Below are 24,548 nucleotides of genomic sequence, written 5' to 3'. Positions count from 1 at the left end.
CACATAATCCTTACTGCCTTAGGCATTGCAAAGAAAACTATCTTCATGAACAGGAAATCAAAAAATAATTTATGTATTACTCAGCATAGAAATTTACTGTTAGACCACTTAAGTATGGAGAGAATATCTGCTCCATTCCAAAATAAACAATTATGTGAATTGGATTCTCTCTGGTCCACTCTCTCTCTGGGCCAAATCCATTATATGGGGGGGGGTGGTCGGCTGTGGTCTCGTCTCCTCGGGATCCTGGCGGATGGCGGGGTTGGGCCCTCGAGCAATGGGCGTCTAGTGGCTTCTTGGGATGGCTGCCGTTTTATGATGTCTGGGTGTTTGCCCTGGCTGGGGGTGGTGGGGGGGAGCTTGGGCGGGTGCTAACTGGTGGTTATGGGGCGTGGGGTCTGGAGTGCTGGTGGTGGCAGGGGCTGGCCCTGGGAGGGGCGGTTGACCTCTTTGGTGCAGGCCTCGGTACGGGGTTCGAGGCTGTGGCGCCCGGGGCCTGGCCATCTCTTCGGTGGGTGCTTCCCTGCGCCGGGGTGGCCTGTGCTTCCCCCGGGGTGCCGCCGAGGGTGGGGGAGGGGTGGGGTGGGTTTTGGTGCTGGCGGTGCCCTGGAGGCCCCGGGTCCGCTCCTTCCCGCTCGGCGGGGGGGGCTGGGGTGCCTACTAAGGCAGCTGGTTAGCTGGCTTTCTTTTTCCAGGGGGTGAATAATCTGCCCCCTGGCCTTATGAATCCTAGCCCCTCTCCCCCCTCATTCACAACATGCCACGCACACATGTAGGACCTCTGGGGGGGGGGGGGGGGGGGGGGGGCGTATGCCGTGCATACTACGGTGGGGAGGGCCATTTACGTGGCCTTACTCACTCTGTTGCGCGGCCTTCTGCCTCCCCGTTTTAATTGCACTTTAGTCATCACATACCAGTATACACACGGGGCCTTGGGGGGCGGGGGCACTACTCAGAGGCTTGGTGGCATCCCCCGTCAATTTTAAATTCATCTTAGTTTCTCAACTGTCATACTCACCCTTACACTACATACAGTCTCATACATCACCACACGCCTCCAACACTCTACCTTTCACACAGGTGCATGGGGGAGGAGAGTGGGAGGGTCTTCCTACTCCCCTGCTTCCTGCCGGGGGTGTGGGGGGGGCGCTTGGGTGGTCGCTCGGCTGGTGGCGCCCTGGGGTCGTGGCTGGTTGCATTCTCCCGCACGTCGGAGGGCAGTTCGGAGTGAATGGGCCTATTACATTTACATTTACAGGATTTGGCAGACGCCCTTAGCCAGAGCGACTTACATAAGTGCTTTGAGACTCTGCAATGAATTTCCGATGCTAGCTCAATAAGGACCCAAGCTATGAATACTATCTCTGAGAACTCCATTGAGTAGTGCAGAATTTTTATTTTTTTTTATAAATTTTTTTTTTAAACACACACCAGAATAAGAGTCGAGAAAGAATATAGAAGTTCTACGTCAGGTATTTCTGAAAAAGAAAAGTCTTGAGTCGTCGCTTGAAGACAGTCAAGGATTCAGCTGTTCGGACATCTAGGGGGAGTTCATTCCACCAATTAGGTGCCAGGACAGAGAAGAGCCGAGATGCGTGTCTTCCTTGTGCCTTGAGGGGAGGAGGGACCAGTCGAGCAGTGCTGGAGGATCGGAGAGATCGTGGTGCAGAGCGGGGTGTGATGAGGTCCTTTAGGTAGGATGGTGCCAGAGAATTTTTGGCTTTGTATGCGAGCATCAGTGTTTTGAATCTGATGCGTGCAGCTACAGGAGGCCAGTGGAGGGAGTGCAGCAAAGGAGTGGTGTGGGAGAACTTGGGAAGGTTGAAAACAAGACGAGCAGCTGCATACTGAATCAGTTGGAGGGGACGGATGGCGCTCAGTGGTAAACCCGCTAGAAGCGAGTTACAGTAGTCAAGGCGTGAGATGACGAGGGACTGGACGAGTATCTGGGTAGCCTGAGTGGAAAGAAATGGACGTATCCTCCTGATGTTAAAGAGGAGAAACCGACAAGAGCGAGAAAGACTGGCGATATGTGAGGAAAATGACAACCGATCATCTATGGTAACTCCAAGGTTTCTAGCAGAAACCGAAGGACGGATCAGGGAGTTGTCGAAAGAGATCGCAAGGTCCTGGAGGGGGGATGAGTCAGCCGGGATGTAAAGCAGCTCAGTTTTACTAGTGTTGAGTTTTAGCTGGTGAGTGGTCATCCAAGATGAGATGTCGGCCAAGCATGTAGAGATCTTAGTGGAGACATGAGTGTCTGAGGGAGGGAAGGAGAGGATGAGTTGAGTGTCATCGGCATAGCAGTGGTAGGAGAAGCCATGTGAGGATATAACTTCGCCAAGAGATTTAGTGTAGAGGGAGAATAGGAGAGGGCCAAGAACCAAGCCCTGAGGGACACCGGTGGAAAGACAACGTGGAGTAGATGTGGATCCATTCCATGTCACTTGGTATGTTCGGCCTTCTAGGTAGGAAACCAGCCAGCGCCAGGCCAGGCCACCAATGCCAAGACTCCTAAGGATGGATAGGAGAGTTTTGTGGTTGACCGTGTCAAATGCTGCTGATTGGTCAAGAAGGATGAGGACAGATGACAGTTTGGCCGATCTGGCAGCATGTAGCTTCTCAGTGACTGCTAAGAGGGCAGTCTCTGTAGAGTGAGCTGCTTTAAAGCCAGACTGATTAGGATCCTGGAGGTTGTTCTGAGAGAGATAGAGAGAAAGCTGGTTGTAGACTGTACGTTCGAGGATTTTTGAAAGGAAGGAAAGAAGCGATACTGGTCGGTAGCTGCAAGTGTCTGAGGGATTTAGAGTGGGTTTTTTTAGGATGGGAATGACCCTGGCTATTTTGAATGCTGTTGGTACATGACCGGAAGTTATGGAGCCATTAATGATAGTCGTGATGAAGGGGAGAAGGTCTAGAGAGATTGTCTGAAACAATGCAGAAGGGATTGGATCAAGTGGGCAGGTGGTAGGGTTGGAAGATGAGATGACTTTCATGATCTCATCTGCCGTAAGACCGGAAAACTGGGCCAGTGAGGGGGGAGGGAAATCCTTAGTGTGTAGTGTAGTGGATGAGGGAGAGAATGTCTGACAGATTCTGTCAATCTTCTCGGCAAAGAAGTTGGCAAAATCTTCAGCAGTCAGGAAGGAAGGAGCAGGAGGAGGGGGAGGGTTGAGAAGAGATGAAAAGATGTTATGGAGTTTGCGAGGATCTCGTGAGGATAATTCTAGTTTGTCTTTGTAAAAGGCAGTTTTAGCTGCAGTCACGTCCATAGAGAATTTGGATAGCAGAGTACGGTAGGAAGACAGATCTGCATCAAGCTTAGATTTCTTCCACGTCCTCTCTGCTACCCGCAATTCTCTTCGGTTAGTACATAAGAACATAAGAACTATACAAATGAGAGGAGGCCATTCGGCCCATCAAGCTCGCTTGGGGAGAGCTAAACTAATAGCTCAGAGTCGTTAAAATCTTATCTAGCTCTGATTTAAAGGAACCCAAGGATTCAGCTTGCACTACATTATCAGGAAGGCTATTCCATACTCTGACTACACGCTGTGTAAAGAAGTGCTTCCTTAAATCCAGCTTGAAATGTTCTCCCGCTAATTTCCACCTATGGCCACGAGTTTGTGTATTTAAACTAATGCTGAAGTACGTAATGCAGCTGAAAGCCAAGGAGTAGGCCGAGTTTTCCTTGGTTTGGAAGACAGCGGGCAGAGGTTGTCCAAGGATGTGTAAAGTGAGGAGATGAGAGTATCAGTTGCAGACTCCAGTGCCAAGGAGGAAAAGGAGTCAGGGTCAGGAAGGTAAGACAGGGTGCAGGAAGCAACAGAAGAAGCGGAGACAGAGTGGAGGTTTGGTCGAGTGGGGAGGAAACGTTGAAAACTGGGATTGGGCAAGACGGGTAGGGCAATGGTAAAGGATACAAAGTGGTGATCAGAAATGTGTAGAGGAGTAGAAGAGATGTCAGTAGCCGGAGAGGGGCGGCTGAAAACCAGGTCGAGGACGTTATCTCCTTTGTGTGTAGGAGAGGAGCTGTTGGATGTTAGAGAGAAGGAATCGAGAAAAGGGAGGAGACCAGAAGAAGGGAGCTTGTCATGGGGGAGGTTGAAGTCACCAAGGAGAATGAGAGAGGAGCTGTCAGTGGGGAAGAGACTGAGGAGAGTATCAAGCTCCTCTAGAAAGCAGCCTAGGGGGCCAGGAGGGCGGTAGACAACAATGATCCGAATATCGAGTGGAGAGGTAACAGCAACTCCATGGAATTCAAAGGATGAAATGTTGAGATGGGGCAGAGAGAGGGGCGTGTAGCACCAGTTCCGAGTTACCAATAGACCTGTGCCACCACCCCTGCCAGTCTGGCGAGGAGAGTGAGAGAAAACATAAGCAGAGGAGAGAGCTGCCGGGGTAGCCGAGTTCTCAGGCGATATCCAGGTCTCCGTCAGAGCCAGAAAGTCAAGAGAGTGGTGTGAAGCAAGGGCAGAAATGAAATCAGCCTTCTTTACAGCAGACTGGCAATTCCAGAGGCCACCCAACACGCTTCGCTGTGACTGGGGTGTTATGGGAGGGTAGACAAGATTACTGAGAGTGCGGCGCCTGGATGTTGGATGAGATATTCTAGGTCTCAAAGATAAGTGCACTGGTATATGTCTAAGGCACATGTCTGTAGTGATGGTGTGAGAGATTGCGAAGTAGAGGATAGGATAGAGTAGGAGAGAAAGGTTTAGAAGCAGTAGTAACAACTAGACTGTTTACCTTTATCCGCCACAGACACAGGTGTCTGTGGCGGTGTCACCTTCAATTTAAACTCAGTAAGCCCTGCCCCTTGTCTGTGTATGTTGTGGGGATGTGTGTATGGTGTATGTGCATGGCTGCGAGGTGTGTTTGCGGGGTGTCTGTGTGGATGGTGGCGGCCTGGGTCCGTGCTTGCTGCTCCGTCCTGGGTGCGGTTGGTCTCCTGGGCATGGTTGCTGGCCCCTTTCCACTGGCTGGTGGCCCGGGGGGGGCTCGGGCCTCTCCAGCGTGGGTGAGGCTCTCTACTGGGGGCTGGTCGGCCCTCGGCCGCCTGGGGTCCTAGGGGCCCTGGCCTTAGCTCATATGGGAGTGGCCGCGCCCTCGCATTTGGGAACCCACCTCTGGTTCTTTGGGGCTCATGCCCTTTTGGCTGCGGGGGCTGCGTCTGGGACCTCCCTCCTCCCCCGGCTGGAGTGGAGGCATGGCTGTTATTGGGACGTGGGGCCCGGCTCTTCCGTGCTCTTTGGGTGCTGCGTACGTCCTGGTCCTCCCGGGCCTGTCTCCGCCGACCTCTGGCTCTTGTGGGGTGTGGTTGCGGCCTCCCACCCTTGCTATTTAGTCCATTTCATGTTGAAAACACACGCACACAACACACGCACACAACACACGCACCCTAGCCTGCATCTCGCCTACACAATTGAGCACACATGCACGTATACTTGCACGCATCCATCCAAGCACACACTAAGATTTTATATGCTTGTATAGTTGTGTTACTTTCTTCACTTTTTAATTTTGTTTGTTCCTGAATTCATCCATTTCTGGATAATTTCACATTTCTGAATTTATCCACTCTTGACATGTTTCTCACTTATTCCTTTTTTCTTTTTCCTTCTTTTTTCCCTCCTAATCTGTCCCTCCTCTTCGGCCAGCTCACCCACTGCAAAATTTTGTATGTGTTCAAAATAAAATAAATAAATAAAATAAAAAAAAGAAATCGATTAATATGAGGAGTCTATACAGAGTTTATAGAGCCCCTCATGGTAAAGCAAACATGTTTGGCAGAGCAGTGCATTCAGACCTCGATTCTGCTAAAGCTGCCGGACAGGACAAAGGGGAAAAAAAAGAAGAAGGTGGGGGTCAGTGCAGCAGTGGATAGTTCAGGTCCAGAAAGTAAAAATCCAGACCAAGATTTAGTTTCAACCAACCAGCTGAGTACTCTGTGTCTGTGGCACTTTACACAACTAGTTGTTTGAAACAAAATCCAGGACTGGATTTTTACTCTCTGGACCCAAACTATCCACTTCTGGATCAGTGTCATTCTTAAAGTCGTGTTTCAACTTCTGGCAAAGTTCTCCCAGGAGCCCATCTCTGTTGTATGTACATTTGACATGTAATTCATTCCTGCCCAGATCCCTGACAAACAGTTGGAGGCAGAGTTACTTACTATCAGAGTATGTGAATTTATACACACACCAGCGGCTGTGACAGAATAAGATATGTCCTGTATACTGCTGCCACATAGTGGACACAAGGAAGACTGCAATCAATTCTAAAATCAGTCAGTCAACATGCTACCGCCACAGACTATTATTTGGAAGTGATAAAACTTCAGAGAACAATATGAATATAAAAATACAGATGTAGTAAGTATATTGTGCAAAATGTATCTTCATCTTAACTACGCTGAATGGTGGAGTGAGAGAGAGTGAGAGCCTGTCCCAGAGTAAGTGATCCTCACCTGGAGGCCCATCAGTGAAGAAGAGGATGAAGAGGAGCATCAGAGGAGCCTTAAGTGTGACCTCGGATCTGTGGAGACTGACACTCACTTCCTGACTCTCCATAACTTCACTGCCTCCCTTTTTCTGGGTTTTAAATGTTTAAAAATCATCCATCTATCTTTGATAAAAATAAACTGTTTGTGCACTGATACATTTTCTCTCTATTTCTTGTCTGTAATAAGGAAAACAGTTTGATGCTGCTTTTGTCCTGCTCTTACCAGGAATAAATATTTTGATTACATCTAGAATCTTATTTTAGAAACATGATTTCATAGCAAAATTATTGATAGCTGGCCTTCACAGTGAATCATTCATGCTCACAGTTTAAACTACAAACAAATTAATCAAATAAGTCTAGTTCTTTTCTAAACTGTTACTTCCTCATATTGCAAATGAGCAAAGAGCAGTGAAATCAGACTTATTCTGAACAGCAGAAATGTCGTCATACAGGATGTGAGTGTGAGACTCTGCAGAAACACTGTGTGCTGCATACAGAGGGTCTGACCTCAGGCCTTTGTTTCAGTCTTTATTATGTTTTATACAGTTTTAAAATGTCACTGCAGTAGGTCCTTTTAATATCTGTGGATCAGTACAAATCAAGAAGTCCATTAGGAAGGTGTCTGTATGACAGGGGCGGGGGTGTCCTGGGGGGAGGGGGGCAAAGTCAGGTGATTCACTTCATCTGGGTCTTATCAGCAGTCCTGTCAGACTGAGTGCTGTTTGTCTTTCTCTCAGCACCACAATGGTGTTTCACACATAATGGGGTCCGTGGGCGTCCTCAGTCATATTCAGGCTTTCAAAGCTCATCAATCATAAAAAGTCACATGGATCTGACACTGTTATATTCATTTGTTTAAATTCAATGAAAATACTATATATTACAGCTAGTTGGTGGATCCGTCTGCTCTTTATCTGCTCCTCACTGGCATACCTGGGTCTCTCTACAGTGCTTCCCTGAAGCATCAGAACCATTTATAAGGGAATCTATGTGTGGCTGCCCTCTAGTGGATAAACAAAATTCAGCTACTTACATAGCTTGACTGTATTTCCCTCCTAGTTTAGTTTAGTTCCTAATTTAATCTATCTGATGAAGCTGAAGGCAGAGATGGAAATTAGTTTAGTCATGACTTCAGACAAGGGATTCTGTACAATCAGAGATGGAGCTGCTGGTTGGGCTGGTCATCTTTTTCTGACTGATGTAGCTCTGGATGTAAAGTTACAAACTGCTTAATATGTATCAATCTGTTTTATAATGTTCACACAAAAAAGTGCTTTTAATGTGTTTGCACCTTGTATCTCCCACAATGTGCTTCTGCATTTGATTCCTTCTTGACTTGGAGGTAAAGAGATTTAACTGGATGGATTTTACTTTTGTGAAGCACTACAGTCCAAAGCTGAACTGATTATTCAAAGCTTTCTGGTTTTTAAGTAAAACTACTTCATTTAAATTATCTGTAACCCACTTTGCGCCTTTCTAGACTCAACAAAGCATCATTGCCAACAAAATATGTTACAATTAAATCAGGTAAAGAAGTTTCATTTGGAATTTACTGATCCAGGTTTTCAGAACCATGGACAGCAACTGGATTTACTGTCATTTAATGGGATTGAAAGCAGAAAACACAGGGATGTTTTCAATTGATGTTGTCTTTCTTTTTACTTTTGATATGCCGTCTTCCTCCTTAGTTGATATGTGAGGCTGCTGTCAGCTGAGACAAACTGGTGTGATTTGTGATTGGATGGGATGGTGGTGTGATTGGAGCGATAAGTGGGCGGTCCTGATTTAATGCGTACATCACCCTCTAAAAGAGTCCCTGATTGGTGGGCCCTGACAAGGAGGCGTGACCTAATAACCCCAAACCGTTTAAGTTTGTGGAATTTGTTTTTAATAATAACCAATTTCATAAAAATACTAAATGTTTTGTAAAGTATCAATTTATTAATCATGTATTAAAACAAATAATGACCAGTATAAAAGACATATACAAAACTATGCAAAAGTCTTGGGCCGTCAAATAAAATGATGTTCATCTTGGTCTAGAATTATAATATTTTGTCCATCAAAGAGTGGCAGCCCAGTCATTTCAAAATCTCTTCTAAGTCAGTACAGCATTTGCACCAACCATCTAATACACCCATATATTTTTGACTTGACCATTAACACAACTCCTATGGCTAATCAATACATCATTAACATTTGTTTAATAATTAAATTGAGCGAGCTGGTGGTGAAATTTAACAAATACATGGAATGGCTGAGGTGCCCCTGAGGAGAGATTTTGTAACCAAAGCGTGGTTCATCTAGTGATCCAACAAGGCATCAGCAACTTTTTGGAGAAAAGGAGAAATTCTTGTTAGTTTTTATTGTGTTACTTTTCATTTGCATATATTTTAATGATAATTGTGTTTTTGTTCTGAGCAAATATACAAAACCCAGATAAATAGCATTAAACATTTTCTTTGATGGCCCAAGACTTTTGCATAGTACCGCATTTTTTCAGAATTAATAGACAATTTAATAAAATCCAGTCTAACCTTCACTAGTTAACTATTATTAAACATTAACCAGCAAGTGGCAGCAAAGCGCTTGTGAATAAGTGGCCAATACGTGGTTGTACAGGTTCCCAACAGATAATCCAACACTGCAGATCAACCTCTCTGTGTTTAACTGACTCTCTTGCTATGACTGTACAGACTTAGCAGGGTCAAGTGAAAGAGGCCTCACTGCAGTTAACATAACCGTGTACCTCGGCCGGTTGGGGAGGTTCTTACCATCTGTCCGCAGGGGGTCCCTGCTTTTGGGGTATCCACTCTGCGGGGGGGGATCCAATAGAGGAGGAGGAGGGACTCAACCTGGATGTCTTTTGTCTTATGCAGTCTGAGAGTTGACTGAATGCTGGGGCGGGGGTAGTTTTTCCTCTGTGGTGGGGTGTCTTGGGCTCTGTGGGGCCAGCTGATGCCACTGCCTTTGGCCCCGGTCTGGATGGGCCTGGGCCCCCCACCTTGGATGGATTTCGGGGGGGGGGGGGGGGTGCCTATGGGGGTCAGCGGGGGAGATGGCTCCAGAGGGGGGGGAACTTTGCCCCCCGCCATTCCTTTCCTCCCCATCCCGAAGTGCCTCCCTTCTCCCACTCCATCACACCACCACACACGTAGGGCTTTGAGGTGCAGGTGCGTTGCTGGGATACAGGGGAAGTATCCCTCCTCTGTCCCCTCGCGACCACATGTACCTCATTCATACACTACAACGTAGACACTCTCATTACTTACTCTCTCACAACACATACATTTAGGGCCTTGGGGGTGGGTACACAGAATGGCATCCAGAGGGCGGTCTGTTCATTCAGCCTTACCTCTGGTGCCAGGGCCCACATCTCAATTTTAATCACACATAGACATTGAGGGTTCTGGGGAGGGGCCGAGCTAACACCAGCTGTTGGTCGGCAGGGGATGGTTATCGCTATGCCCTTCACCTGTTTTAAAAGCACTTTAGAACAACACGCACCAACAACACATCTGAGCGGGCGAAGGGGGGCATGGGGTCTTTTCACACTCCCGTTCTCTGTTCGCCATTTGCAGCTGGGGGCTGAGAGGAAGAGCTGTGGCCCCGCCGCCACACTCCATGCCGGTGGATGGGGCCCCCGGCCGCTGGTGCGTTGGTGGTTCTCGATGTCCAGGGCTGGGTGCTTGGGTGGGTGCTGGCTCACCCTCGGCGGTTGCCTGGCGGGGTCTGGCCCTCGTGGCTCTGTCGGCCCTTGCTGGGGGTTGGGGGGGCCCTTGGATCTCTGGGCCCAGGGCCTGGTCTGTTCTGGTGGGGCCGGCCGCCGGCGGAGCTTGCGGGCTCACCGCCACGGCCCCCTGGGGCTCCTGCACTGTGGCTGCCGGATGGCCTCCCTCCGGAGCTCTCCTCTGCCCTTTTCTGGGTGAGGGATGCTATTCTCCCTGCGGTGGTCCTCCGGGGGCTCCCATGCCCTGGAGGGCCTCTGGATGTCTGGGGTCCGGGCCTCCTCCGTGTCTGCTTCATGTCCTGAGGGATGGGGCTGTGGCTCCCCACACACACTACTAGACATTTACATGGAGAAACCTTTTGAAGACCGGCGCGCTCACAGATACAGGTGTGCACACAGGGGTACAAACAGGTTCTCACAGACACAAACAGGAGTACAAACAGGTTCTCACAGACACACGCAGGTGTACAAACAGGTTCTCACAGACACACGCAGGTGTACAAACAGGTTCTCACAAACACACACTGTCTTTATCGGCTGTTGCTCCTTAACATGCTCATTGTGATTCGTACAGATGTTGGTTGTTGTTTTCTCTCATCAGCAGGTATTGAAGCAGATTATCTGTGGTTTTCTTTCTTCTTAATTGTTTTTCTCTTTTCCCTCCCTCCCTCTCTATTTACCTTCCTCTCCGTTTTCGTCCTTCTGTCCCCCTCTCTCTCGAGGAAATAAATAAAAATAAATAGAAATAAAGTAGTCCTCCGCAGAGGGGGGGTGGTGGAGGGAATATATATATATATATATATATATATATATATATATATATATATATATATATATATAACCATTTATTTCCAGCTTGTCTGACTCATTCTGCTCCACGAAGGTCATCTCCTCTGCCAGCTTCCTCTAACACAGGGAGACCCTCTGCTTCTCTCTGATTGGTTCCCGCTTTCTACAGGAGGTCCAGTGCAGCTGAATGGTGATGATGGTGCAAATCAGATAAGACACACCAGTCCCAGCTTTCAGTACAGCATCCAGAACCTGCTCCCACCTGTCAGACATCAGTGTGTCTGTCAGTCACACGTATCACAATTAAACCTGAAGAACAGAAGAGTGAATCTATTCTGACTGAAGTAAAACCATCTTGATGATCAACAGCAGCACCGATAAGCCCAGTCCTACATGCAGAGCCAGCTGGACCAAAGAGCTGAATAAGAGGGTGGATTTGAACAGTAAAGTCTTACGTGCTTTATAGCAACACGGTACAGCCATCTGTACTACTGTATTACACAGGTTACATGTGAGGAACAGGAGACATTAACAAAGAGCATGAAAATAGCTAGAGATTATCACACAACATGTTACACTATTTTGTAAAAACAGGCCTGCAGTCGTTCCCCAGCAGCATAGGGCACAAGGCAAGGGCTCACCCTGGATGGGATGGGATCTCAAGTTTATTATTAATAAAATAAAATAAAAAATAATATCTTTTTCTCTTAAAATTAAAATGACAGTTTCCCATTACTGTGTGATCAGGTAAATGCTGCTAGCTGGATCCCCACACTACTGTAAATGCTGCTGAATGCTTACCTCAGTTTTTCATTATCCCCTCCTTCTTCCTCATGTGCAGAGAAAAGGAGAGCAGTGGAAACAGGAGAAAGGATCGTTAATAAAAAGCAGTGCTCTGTTAGTCAATAAAGACTAAGAAAAGGTCACTCTTGAAACTGAAATATAAATTATGAAAGGTATTCTACAGAGAAAATGATTAGATGGAGAACAATGAATTAGTGTCATGACCAAAGTATTCACATCCCACGGCACTGATAGTGAACAGGTGAGATAAATGATTTTATTAACATATTATAATGTATTTATTGTAGCAGGGTGGCACAGTGGTTTGCAATGTCACCTCACACGTCTGGCACGTGTGCTCAAGTCTCTACCAGAGTTCTGTGTGTGTGGAGTTTGCATGTTCTCCCCGTGTCATTGTGGGGTTTCCTCCAGGTACTCTGATTTCCCCCCATAGTCCAAAAACATGCTGAGGCTAATTGGAGTTGTCAAATTGCCGGTAGGTGTGCTTGTGCGAGAGAATGGAGTGTGAGTGTGTCCTGCAATGGGTTGGCACCCTGTCATGGGACGTACCCTGCCTTGCGCCCATAGGGACCCTGAATTAGACAAGCAGTTTCAGACAATGGATGGATGCAGCACTGGAACAGATATTACAGAGTACAACTGTAACACTGGCCTACGCTGCAATGAAAAACCACCTACAGACATGTTAGTCAGTCTTCACACAATTAGACTGATCATAAACTAGAAGACACACATTCTATATTAGAGACACCAATTAGGCTGACTGTGTGTTTTTGGATTGTTGGAGGAAACCCACACAGCATGTAGAGAACATGCAAACTCCACACAGAAAGAGCAGAAGCCAGATTCAAACCCCTGAACATGGAGGTGTGAAGCAACAGCGCCACCTACTGGACCACCGTGCCACTATCATTGAAACAATAATCCCAATAAATAATTGTTTCACAACAGCTGATAAATATCCCCACAAAGAAGCACAAACCCCTTTGTGAGTGAAACTGCTGGGTTTCAAAAATAAAATAAAATTAGTATTTATCTATTTATATTCAAGCACAAAGGATTCACAGGCAGATTTAAATCAATTACTTACGTTTGACAGTTATATGAACTGGAATCTGCAGGTTTCCAGCAGCACACCAATGCCAGCCAGTGTCCTTCCTCTCCAGCCCACTCATTGTCACAATGAAGGTTTTATTTTCTGTTTCATCCCTGATCAGGACAGGCCTCCCATCCAAACTCGCTGATCTCTCTGATGCACAGGAACCCCCAATCTTACACCACATCCTATGTCTTTTGTTGTTTCCATAGTAACACTGACACTGTCTCCATCCACACCCGTCACCTCCTGTTTGTCCACTGACAGCCCTGGAGGACCTGAACACACAGGTAAAACACTCAAAGATTTGCATAGCAATGAAATGTTTATGAATATCATCAGCTCATTACAACATGCATATGTAAATGTTTGCCCAATAAACTGATATTTTTTAACATATTACTTATCATATTTAACCTCATGAAGTCACCCAATTTAGCTGACACTGTTACTTCTTCCAAGTCTCGTTTATCATATTGAATTAAATTAAAATGCAGATTTTTTAAATATTAAAACATTTTTTCCTTCAGTGTTTGCGTTAATGTCCTTCCTTCTTGACTCAATGACATGTTACATACTGTGCATCTCATTGGCTACAGTCTGCAGTACAGACATCTTCCCATGAGTGACTGACAGATTAACCCGATCAAAGAGGCTCCACTGATCTTCACACCACACCAGTACCGATCAGAGTCCTCAGCTGTCAGATTGTTGATGGTCACAGTGAAGACTCGCTAGTCAGGATCATCTCTGACTGACACTTTACCCTCCTGTGGAGAGTCAGTGTGTACTATGGGAGTACATGACCTCACATGATACCCTCTGCACCAGTATTTCACATGAGTTTTATATCTGTCACCATAGAAACATGGGATTGTAACAGATCATCCTTTCTGTACACAGACCCATTTCACTGTGGACACACTGTCAGCACCTGTGGGAAAAATAATTAGCTGAACAAGGATTTTCCACAATATATTGTTACCTGGTACATTGGGCGGAGCTTAATTCTCCGCTTCTGACGTCATAAGAGGAAGTGGCTTATCCTTGATGCTGATTGGTCGAGGGTTTATGCCCATATATGATATCAATACATGCTTATGCCACGTGTTGCCGATAGGGTGGTTTGGGAGATTAAACTTTAATAGAATAAAAATACATTACATGTATTTTATTAATGTGGTTTTTGATTACGTTTTTAAGGTATAATAAAACATAGAGCAGGATGATGGCAAGCTAGCGCATACACGTTCAGCGGGGGCGTCCGTCCGGCCCTTGTGTTGTTAGTAAGCGCCGCGGCGTATTTTAAAAGAAGAAAGCACCAAAAGAAGGAAAACTTTAGGGTTATTTTAAAAATAAAAGCAGGGTTATTTTAAGCAGACATGCCCGAAAGAAGTAGCAGAAGAGCAAATTTAAACAAGCGCAAGCGAAACCAGTAAACATACAGCCGGCGTTTTAAAAGAAGCGATCATTCATTACATTTAACCAACACGAAAGACTTTAGTTATATTTACCAGGTTGGAGAAAGCATGTAAGCGGCAAACTTTTAGAAGAAATAGGCCGAAACGATACCGGAGCTCCTACACATGCGACTGCCCTGTTTGAACAACGCGGGGCGGAATGGACGATCGCTAGTCCAGCGCTTGGCGCATGCGCACCCACACCGACGCCCCTTTCAAAATGGCTACGCCGGCGGAGCGCCTGTTTTAGCAAATAAAACCCCTATAACCGTAATGTTTTAAGTAATTAGGCACATTTCTGTCAATGTGAATAATAAAGTAAAGCGCTCGGAGCATTTTCGATAGCAATAATCGGTGAATAACGCGGTTAATTCTTGTTTAAACGAATGCATGCTCTCACTCTCGTGTGGCGCACGCGCGTAGATCCACACAGCATTTCCTTTATTGAGCCAGCTCGTTGCGTGAAGCAGCGGTCAAATGGCTACCAGCGGAAATTGTTGTCGTGATGCGAACCGTTGGCCTGGATTGTGAGAAGCATGCCGCCATTCTGGCAGAATGCACACTAATTCTATATTTTATATGCTTATTTGTAAATAGTGTAAAATAATCTATTTCTAATTTAAATAAAAGTCGGTCTCTAACACAACACCCCCGGATTGCTTAGCTACATTTAGCTAAATTTATCTACGTATGGTTAATCAAAAGGTATAAACAGGACTTGAAAAGATGTATAACAACACATGCTGATCTTTTATTTCAAATAAGCCTCTTTAACCTCATCGTTTTTAAGCAATGAAACTCTTTTCGGCTAATGTGTTATTTAAAATAAAACATCTTAAGCATTTCGACAACAAGAATCAAGGAATAACGCTGGCGATCCTTGTTAAAATAACTCTCCATGTCGCGCTTGTGCGTGCAGCCACGATACCCACACACCAGTCTTTTATTGAAAACAGCTGAGGCAAGTCGTTTTCGGAACTTTAAAGTGTGTATACAATAAGTAAACGTATGTAAAAGAAGTATAAAATGTGTTATAAAGCACATAGCCAACATTAATTAATAAAGAATTTAAGCATAATACCCCAGACGTACCACGGCCTATAGCCGGTAGAAAGAGAGCTATCCTACGGCCTACAAGATAAAAGCATATGGCACCAAATTGGAATCAGTAGTCTTTAAAAGAATAAAATACATTATATGAATTTATCAATGCGACATTTTAAATACGTTTTAAGGCATAATAATTTTAAGGGGTCACCGGACGCGTCGAGCTTTTCTAGCTAGAGAGGAAAGAGAGTCGGGCAGTTTTGAATGGTAAAAGCAGTAGTTGTGTATTGTTAACGGTTTATTTTTAACAAAATGTCATATTTTATAACGATAAAAACACAGCAATCCTGTTTTTATGGGGATTTATGCGTATTGCATGTCTAGACATGTCGATCAGCTAATGTCCGCGGCAGTGAGCGATAAGACTATGAGAATTGACAAATTGTTGCAGAGTGCGTGTAACATCTCGTTTAACCGCTGGTCCTGAGTGTGACAAGCAGACAGACAGCATTCACGCCCCGGCAGAAAGCACATTACGTCTATTTGTTAATCTGTTTCATTCGTAAATAGTATAAAATAATATATGTCTAATTGAAATAAAAGTCGATGGCTAACACCACAGCTCTGGGACTCTAGCATAGCCCCGGGCGCCCCGCTGCGGGCCTGTGGGGCTGGATGAAGTATCTAACTTCAATGGCTTAATCAGCAGGGTAAAGTGCCGTAACTTAAACGGGGGTATGACAAATTATTATAAAGTTTAAGCCAATAAGATTTAATTAATAAAATAATTTAGTTGTATTTTGTTCGTTTTATTTTCAATAAAACACACCCAGCACAGTATTAATGTAATAGATGCAGGAACTAGTGAGCGGTATTTAGCTACGTACTTCAAAAACATTTTAAAAACTTTGTTAGACTAATACCTTAGTTATTTCAATAATTTAAGGGATAAAAACATTTGTCGTGTTTGTCAATGTGTTATTTTAAGTAAATGCGTTATTTTCCAACGCCAAAAGCCCTGTCATGTTTTAAGTGAGAAATGATATGGACTAGCAACTCTCTCTGGGGGGAGCAACCCCGGTTAGGTACTATTAAGCAGCATTTAGTGACATGCATCAAAACACATTTTTAAAAACTTTGAAAGAATAAAGTCTTAGTTATTTTAATAAATACGTTTTTCAGTAAATGTTTATTCACGCGCATGCACACAAACACACACACACACACACACCGGAGGTCGGGGGGCTTTAGAGTTTAACTTTAGGTTGCTGATCGCAATGTGTGACCAAACCCCAAAGCACCCTAACTTAGTCGTTTACTAACTTATCGCGAAAAACAGACAGAAATAGACTTGTAAATTTTAAAGAAAAGACATTAACAGCTTTTGTTAATGTTGAAATGTATAAAAACTTTAGCTGCTTTTCTTAAATGGCCATAAAAATTGGCTCAACACTATTAGTTTATATGAGGATGGGGTGTTTGCAACAGTCACAATCATAGCAGGCAAGCATAACATGCCAAAGAAACATCTCTTTCATTTATTTCAAAGCAGACACTTTGTGCAAAAGTTGTTTCCTCATTTCCCAAACGGCCACCAGAATGGTATGGTCCTTAAAGACCTTTCATAAGACTTGGAGGCCCTGTCCTGAGGTTTATCAAAGACCAGGTTCTTACACTATAGGAGACTGATGCTGTTTAAGTACTCGAGGGGATGACCCCTGCAATGAAATTTGTAACATTTCAAGATGTATATTTTAAAAGAATGAAGTGCCTGGCCAGTAAGAGAGGCATGGTATCGGATGGTGGAATGTCGAACAGGTTTGTTAGAGGATTAGAGGAGGCAGAACTATGTTGATGTCCTGCTCAATGGCTTTGAATATGTCTGTCCAGAACTCAGATAATCGAGAGAGCAGAGCCAAAACATAGTTCTATCTCCTCTAACCCTCTAACAAACCTGTTCGACATTCCACCATCCGATACCATGCCTCTCTTACTGGCCAGGCACTTCATTCTTTTAAAATATACATCTTGAAATGTTACAAATTTCATTGCAGGGGTCATCCCCTCGAGTACTTAAACAGCATCAGTCTCCTATAGTGTAAGAACCTGGTCTTTGATAAACCTCAGGACAGGGCCTCCAAGTCTTATGAAAGGTCTTTAAGGACCATACCATTCTGGTGGCCGTTTGGGAAATGAGGAAACAACTTTTGCACAAAGTGTCTGCTTTGAAATAAATGAAAGAGATGTTTCTTTGGCATGTTATGCTTGCCTGCTATGATTGTGACTGTTGCAAACACCCCATCCTCATATAAACTAATAGTGTTGAGCCAATTTTTATGGCCATTTAAGAAAAGCAGCTAAAGTTTTTATACATTTCAACATTAACAAAAGCTGTTAATGTCTTTTCTTTAAAATTTACAAGTCTATTTTGTCGGTTTTTTCACAATAAGACTCATGAACGACTAAGTTAATATGTTTTGGGGTCTGAATACACATAACGATCCTATACTTTCACTGACCTAAAGTTAAACTCTAAAGCCCCTGACCCCCGATGTGTGTGTCTTTGTGCACATGAGCATGAACAACCATGTACTGGAAAAAAAACGTATTTATTAAAATAACTAAGGCTTTATTCTGTCAAAATTCTTAAAAAATAAGGACCAACGGTTAAATGGGGCACTATAGTCACTCTCTAGTCCCCCTGCATATTGGATGACCGCTGTCACTGTTGAATCTGTACTATGTTTCATTAACTATCAAGCAGGCTGCATCTCAGTTACCATTGTCAACTTAACATGGTACTCCATCTAGCATCTCAAATCATGCTTGTAGACGCTATAAGCTGGGGCCGTGGGGTACCTTGTAGGATGTCTTTATTAAAATAACTAAGACCTTATTCTTTAAAGTTTTAAATGTGTATTTGATGCATGATGCTAAATACTTACTAGTTCCTATTAAAGCTTACTAATTCTTATTAAATATAATTAAATAATCATGGCCATCTTCTTTAAAATAACAAAAATGTATCCTAAATTCTTACACCCTTGCATGATTCCACAGTTCCTACATCCCCCTACACTTCCATGACTTGTGAGATAAGAAAAGCAGACTTCTGTCTGCCTGGTCGATCATTTCTAGCCGCTACTTAGGTTCTTCCTCAAATCTTGTTGCCTAAATGACTTATATCACAATCATACTAATTTAAAATTGCGCTCTAACAGAGCGATCCTTACACATTTTAATAAAAAACGTAAACTATATGGGTCTGATGTTTTTTTGATTGACCAAACTCTAAAAGCCCACCTTTGGTTGTGTGCTTGTGAGCATGCTCGGGGCTTTGCTGTGTGTGTGTGTGTCTGTGTGTGTAGATTGTTCATCTTGCGTCCAAAGTTAAGGTTATATTTTATACTACTTTAAAATAACACATTTTTGTTTGACTGTTTAACAAATACATCTAAAGTTTTTATACAATTAAACATTAACAAAAGCCGTTAATGTCTTTTCTTTAAAATGTACATGTCTATTTTGCGTGGTTTTTCACAATAAGACTCATGAACGACTAAGTTAATATGTTTTGGGGCCTGTATACACATCGCGGACCTATACTTTCACTGACATAAAGTTAAACTCTAAAGCCCCTGACCACCGGTGTGTGTGTGTGTTTGTGCACATGAGCATGAATACACATTTACTGAAAAAACATATTTATTAAAATAACTAAGGCTTTATTCTGTCAAAAAATTTTAAAATAATGACAGCAGTTAAATGGGTCGTTATAGTTAATCTGTAGTCTCCCTGCATAGTGGATGACTACTGACACTGTTGAATTTGAACTATGTTTCATTAACTATCAAACAGTCTGCAGCTCCGTTACCGTTGTCAACTTAGCATTGTACTCCAGCAAGCATCTCAGATCAAGCTTGTAGATTATATAAGCTGGGCACGTGGGCACCTTGTAGCATGTCTTTATTAAAATAACTAAGACCTTATTCTTTAAAGTTTTTAATGTGTATTTGCAACATGCTGCTAAATGCAGCTTACTGGTTCCTATTAAATGCAATTAAAATAATCATGTACACCTTCTTTAAAATAACAAGACTATATCCTAAATTCTTACACCCCCTGCCTGATTCCACAGTTCCTACCCCCCCACTTATGTGTCCCCCCACCCCACCCTACCCTTCCATGACTTGTGAGATAAGGAAAGCACACTTCTGCCTGCCTGGTCGGTCATTTCCAGCCACTATTTAGGTTCTTCCTCAAATCTTGTTGCCTAAATGACTTATACCCCACTCATATTAATTTAAAATTTCCCTATAACAAAACAATCTTTATACATTTTAATAAAAAGCGTGAACAATATATGTTTGGTGTTTTTTTGACTGAGCAAAACTCTTTTAGTGTTTTTGTGTGCGTGTCCGATACAACTGTAGTTTGTATACCTTTAAACATTAACAAAAAACAGTTAATGTCTTTTCTTTAAAATTTACAAGTCTATTTCTGTCTGTTTTTCGCGATAAGTTAGTAAACGACTAAGTTAGGGTGCTTTGGGGTTTGGTCACACATTGCGATCAGCAACCTAAAGTTAAACTCTAAAGCCCCCCGACCTCCGGTGTGTGTGTGTGTGTGTGTTTGTGTGCATGCGCGTGAATAAACATTTACTGAAAAACGTATTTATTAAAATAACTAAGACTTTATTCTTTCAAAGTTTTTAAAAATGTGTTTTGATGCATGTCACTAAATGCTGCTTAATAGTACCTAACCGGGGTTGCTCCCCCCAGAGAGAGTTGCTAGTCCATATCAGAGAGAGAGATGGAATACCGCTTTTGTCAAAATGACAGGTCGGGTCAAAGGTCACGTTCAAAAGTTCAGTGGGCGGAGCTTATGTTGTAGTGGGTTGAGCTTGGTTGTGTAACTGACGCAATAGCATATGGATTTAATTATTTATTTAAATATTTTTTTTTGTCTTCTTCCCCGGGGGGTTGGTTGTGTAACTGCTGCAATGGTATTTGTATTTAATTATTTATTTATTATTTTAAATGATTGTGGCTTAGGGGGCCTGGGTTGGTTGTGTTAGTGCTGCAATGGTATTTGGATTTAATTATTTATTATTTTAAATGCTTATTTTAAATGTTTATTATTTTAAAATGATATTGAGGAGAGTGCTTATGAGTGTGTATTATTTTAAAAATGATATTGATGAGAGTGCTTATGAGCGTGTGTTATTTGAATAAGTTATTATTATTATTATTTTGTGGTGCGCGGGCGGGAGTGAGCGTGGCTGGGTTACCTGATGGAGCGCGAGCGTACGGTGTGCGGTAGCGTGGTAAGGTCCCCGGGCTTCGGAGAATCAGCAAAGGACTTATTCACATACTGGTGCGGTAGCGCGGAAAGGTCCGCACGGCTTTGGATAATCCTTGGAGAGAGCGATGCGGGAGAGCTGAGAGGCGTGCTGCTGCGCGAGTCTGAGAGAAACTGTGAGAGACTGTGGGATAAAATGGTAAAGTTGGAGCAAAGAATGAGAGGAGGAGGTGCAGGGTCTATCGTCCAATAAAAACGCTCGGCGCTAGTTTTGACCGTGTGTTTTTTCCTCACGCAAGCGTTTGTATCACATCGGCGTATGGCGCCAATTTGTAAAGGTCATAAGTCGAGACATACATCGAGTCTGTCAATTTGTCCGCCAGTAAATTCTGCAGGGCCGTGCCACCTGGCCATCGAGGCGCCCCCCTACCCGGCCACGCGGGCCATACATCGAGTCTGACACTTTTGCCCTCCAGTAAATTCTGTTTAAAGTTTTGTTTTCACATACGTCCCAAATTACAGATAATTTTCTTACACAGGCACGAGTAGCATCATCAAGGCCGTACCACCTGGTCATACATCAAGTCTGACAATTTCCCCGCCAGTAAATTCTGTTTATAGTTTTGTTTGTCATACATGACCGTGCAGATATGGGGTGACAGAGACAATTAAATTGTATTACGTCGAGCGGGGGGCCTTTTCCTCCTCCTAGAGGCACAACGCCTTACCAAAGTTTGTACCAGCCAAAGAACCACAAGTTTCATCGAGACCTTACCCGGTAAGTATATTATTTCTTTTATTCCTGTTATAAAAATGCTATTCAATTAAAAATAACATTCTAATAATAGGTATTCTCTGTTTTTTCTATGTACAAGAGAGAGAGACTGCGCTGACCGGTCAAGAGAAAATCTACAAGAGACCTGAATCAGCAGTGTTATAAAGCACATAGCCAACGCTAATTAATAAAGAATTTAAGCATAATAGCCCAGACGCCCATGGCCTATAGCTGGTAGAAACGGAGCTATCCTACGGCCTACAAGATAAAAGCATATGGCACCAAATTGGAATCAGTAGTCTTTAAAAGAATAAATGGACTAGCAACTGTCTCTGGGGGAGCAGCCCCGGTTAGGTACTATTAAGCAGCATAGCAACTGTCTCTGGGGGAGCAGCCCCGGTTAGGTACTATTAAGCAGCATTTAGTGACATGCATCAAAACACATTTTTTAAAACTTTGACAGAATAAAGTCTTAGTTATTTTAATAAATATGTTTTTCAGTAAATGTTTATTCACGCGCATGCGGACAAACACACACCCCGGAGGTCAAACTAAAAAAAAGTTGATACAAACTACAGTTGTATCGGACACGCACACAAAAACACGAGAGTTTGCTCAATCAAAAAACACCAAACATATATAGTTCACGTTTTTTATTAAAATGTATAAGGATTGTTTTCTTATAGCGAAATTTTAAATTAATATGAGTGGGATATAAGTCATTTAGGCAACAGGATTTGAGGAAGAACCTAAATAGCAGCTAGAAATGACCGACCAGGCAGGCAGAAGTCTGCTTTTCTTATCTCACAAGTCATGGAAGGGTGGGAGGGGGGCCACGTAAGTGTGGGGTAGGAACTGTGGAATCAGGCAGGGGTGCAAGAATTTAGGATATAGTCTTGTTATTTTAAAGAAGGTGTACATGATTATTTAATTACATTTAATAGGAACCAGTAAGCTGCATTTAGCACCATGCTGCAAATACACATAAAAAAAAACTTTAAAGAATAAGGTCTTAGTTATTTTAATAAAGACATCCTACAAGGTACCCACGGCCCCAGCTTATATAATCTACAAGCTTGATCTGAGATGCTTGCTGGAGTACAATGCTAAGTTGACAACGGTAACGGAGCTGCATATTGTTTGATAGTTATGAAACATAGTTCAAATTCAACAGTGTCAGCAGTCATCCACTATGCAGGGAGACTACAGATTGACTATAACGACCCCATTTATCTGCTGGAATTATTTAAAAAAAAAAATTGACATAATAAAGCCTTAGTTATTTTAATAAATATGTTTTTTCAGTAAATGTATATTCATGCTCATGTGCACAAACACACACACACACACACACACACACACACACACACACACTGGTGGTCAGGGGCTTTAGAGTTTAACTTTAGGTCTGTGAAAGTATAGGACCGCTAACTTAGTCGTTCATGAGTCTTATTGTGAAAAACCACACAAAATAGACTTGTAAATTTTAAAGAAAAGACATTAACAGCTTTTGTTAATGTTTACATGTATAAAAACTTTAGATGTGTTTGTAAAACAGTCAAACAAAAATGTGTTATTTTAAAGTAGTATAAAATATAACCTTAACTTTGGACGCAAGATGAACAACCTACACACACACACATAGACACACATAGACACACACACACACACACACACACACACACACACACACACACACACACACACAGCAAAACCCCAAGCATGCGCACAAGCGCACAACCAAAGGTTGGGAAATGTGCTTTTCCTTATCTCACAAGTCATGGAAGGGGGGGATGGGGGACACATAAGTGGGGGGTAGGAACTGTGGAATCAGGCAAGGGTGTAAGAATTTAGGATATAGTCTTGTTATTTTAAAGAAGGTGTACATGATTATTTAATTATATTTAATAGCAACTAGTAAGCTGCATTTACACATTAAATGCAAAAACACTTAAAAACTTTAAAGAATGGTAATATAACTTGACCATAGTTTTTAGTTACACAAATGTTTTAAAATGTAACATGAAAGTTTTTCAAAGTAAGATGTACAAATGTTTTAAAATGTGACATGAAAGTTTTTCAAAGTAAGATGTACAAGTATTTTAAAATGTAACATGAAAGTTTTTCAAAGTAAGATGTAGAAATGTTTTAAAATGTAACATTAAAGTTTTTCAAAGTAAGATGTACAACTGTTTTAAGACATTACATAAAAGTTTTTCAAAGTAAGATGTACAGATGTTTTAAGATGTAAGATGTTTGGGTGTTTTACAAAAACATTTTGTTATGTGTTTGCAGCCCAAACGTATTTTTAAAATGTACAAAGTTTTATGCATTCATTTTGTGAATTAGTTTTGAAATCTAATATGAACATGGCTTTTATTTTACAAAAGCAAAGTTGTAAAAATTTTGTAGGGTTTTTATCAAAGGAGATTTTGTTAATGTAACATAAAGTTTTTTTATTTTCAAAGTTGCACAAGTGTTTCAAAATGTATCATGTATACGTGTGTTGTATTTTTCAAGCTTGTACAAAAATGTTTATGCACATTTATCAAATGAGTTTTTAAAATGTACCATGACCGGGTGTTTTATTATTCAAAATAAAAGTTGTACATATGTTTTGTTATATGTATGCACCACGGTTGTGTTTTTAAAATGTACTAATTTTGTGAGGTGGTGGGAATAAAGCATATTTAAAGGGGTACCTCTCATGGAATCTACCAATCTTTACCAGCTGATGAACCCTGAGCCACACGGGGACTGGGGGTTTTAACCGTGAGACTCGACACCTAGGCATTAGATCCTTATGTCAACAATGGTCCCCATGCATGTACCCAGTGTAGGGTCAGGTCCAGAGAAAGCTGTAACTACGAGTGCACCTGGTTAACAGCATTTAATTTATAACAGTACGAGCTAGAAAAATGCATTTAGCAGTCGCATTAAAACACGTTAAAGACTTTAAAGAATAAAGCCTTAGTTATTTTTAATAAAGATGGCTTTTCAGTAAATGTTGACTTTCCTACAAGGTGACCCCCGAGGCCT

At 42.9% G+C, this 24,548-nt stretch overlaps 2 long non-coding RNA genes across 2 annotated transcripts; one reads left to right on the top strand and one right to left on the bottom strand.

The window, feature by feature from the left end:
• Positions 1-12,135: 12,135 nt before the first annotated feature.
• Positions 12,136-14,536, bottom strand: LOC125709083 (uncharacterized). The gene is made up of 3 exons (XR_007382604.1): positions 14,441-14,536; positions 13,912-14,065; positions 12,136-13,204 (listed from the first exon to the last, which is right to left on the bottom strand). It is a non-coding gene; the product is annotated as an uncharacterized LOC125709083 (long non-coding RNA).
• A 6,382-nt stretch (positions 14,537-20,918) lies between these two features.
• Positions 20,919-21,998, top strand: LOC125709289 (uncharacterized). Its single transcript, XR_007382672.1, has 2 exons — positions 20,919-21,863; positions 21,914-21,998. It is a non-coding gene; the product is annotated as an uncharacterized LOC125709289 (long non-coding RNA).
• Positions 21,999-24,548: the final 2,550 nt, after the last annotated feature.

The sequence above is a fragment of the Brienomyrus brachyistius genome, chromosome 15 (assembly GCF_023856365.1).
Source record: "Brienomyrus brachyistius isolate T26 chromosome 15, BBRACH_0.4, whole genome shotgun sequence".
Lineage (NCBI taxonomy): Eukaryota > Metazoa > Chordata > Actinopteri > Osteoglossiformes > Mormyridae > Brienomyrus > Brienomyrus brachyistius.
Note: the sequence above shows the minus strand (reverse complement) of the source record. Positions and strands in the feature narration are given on the sequence as shown.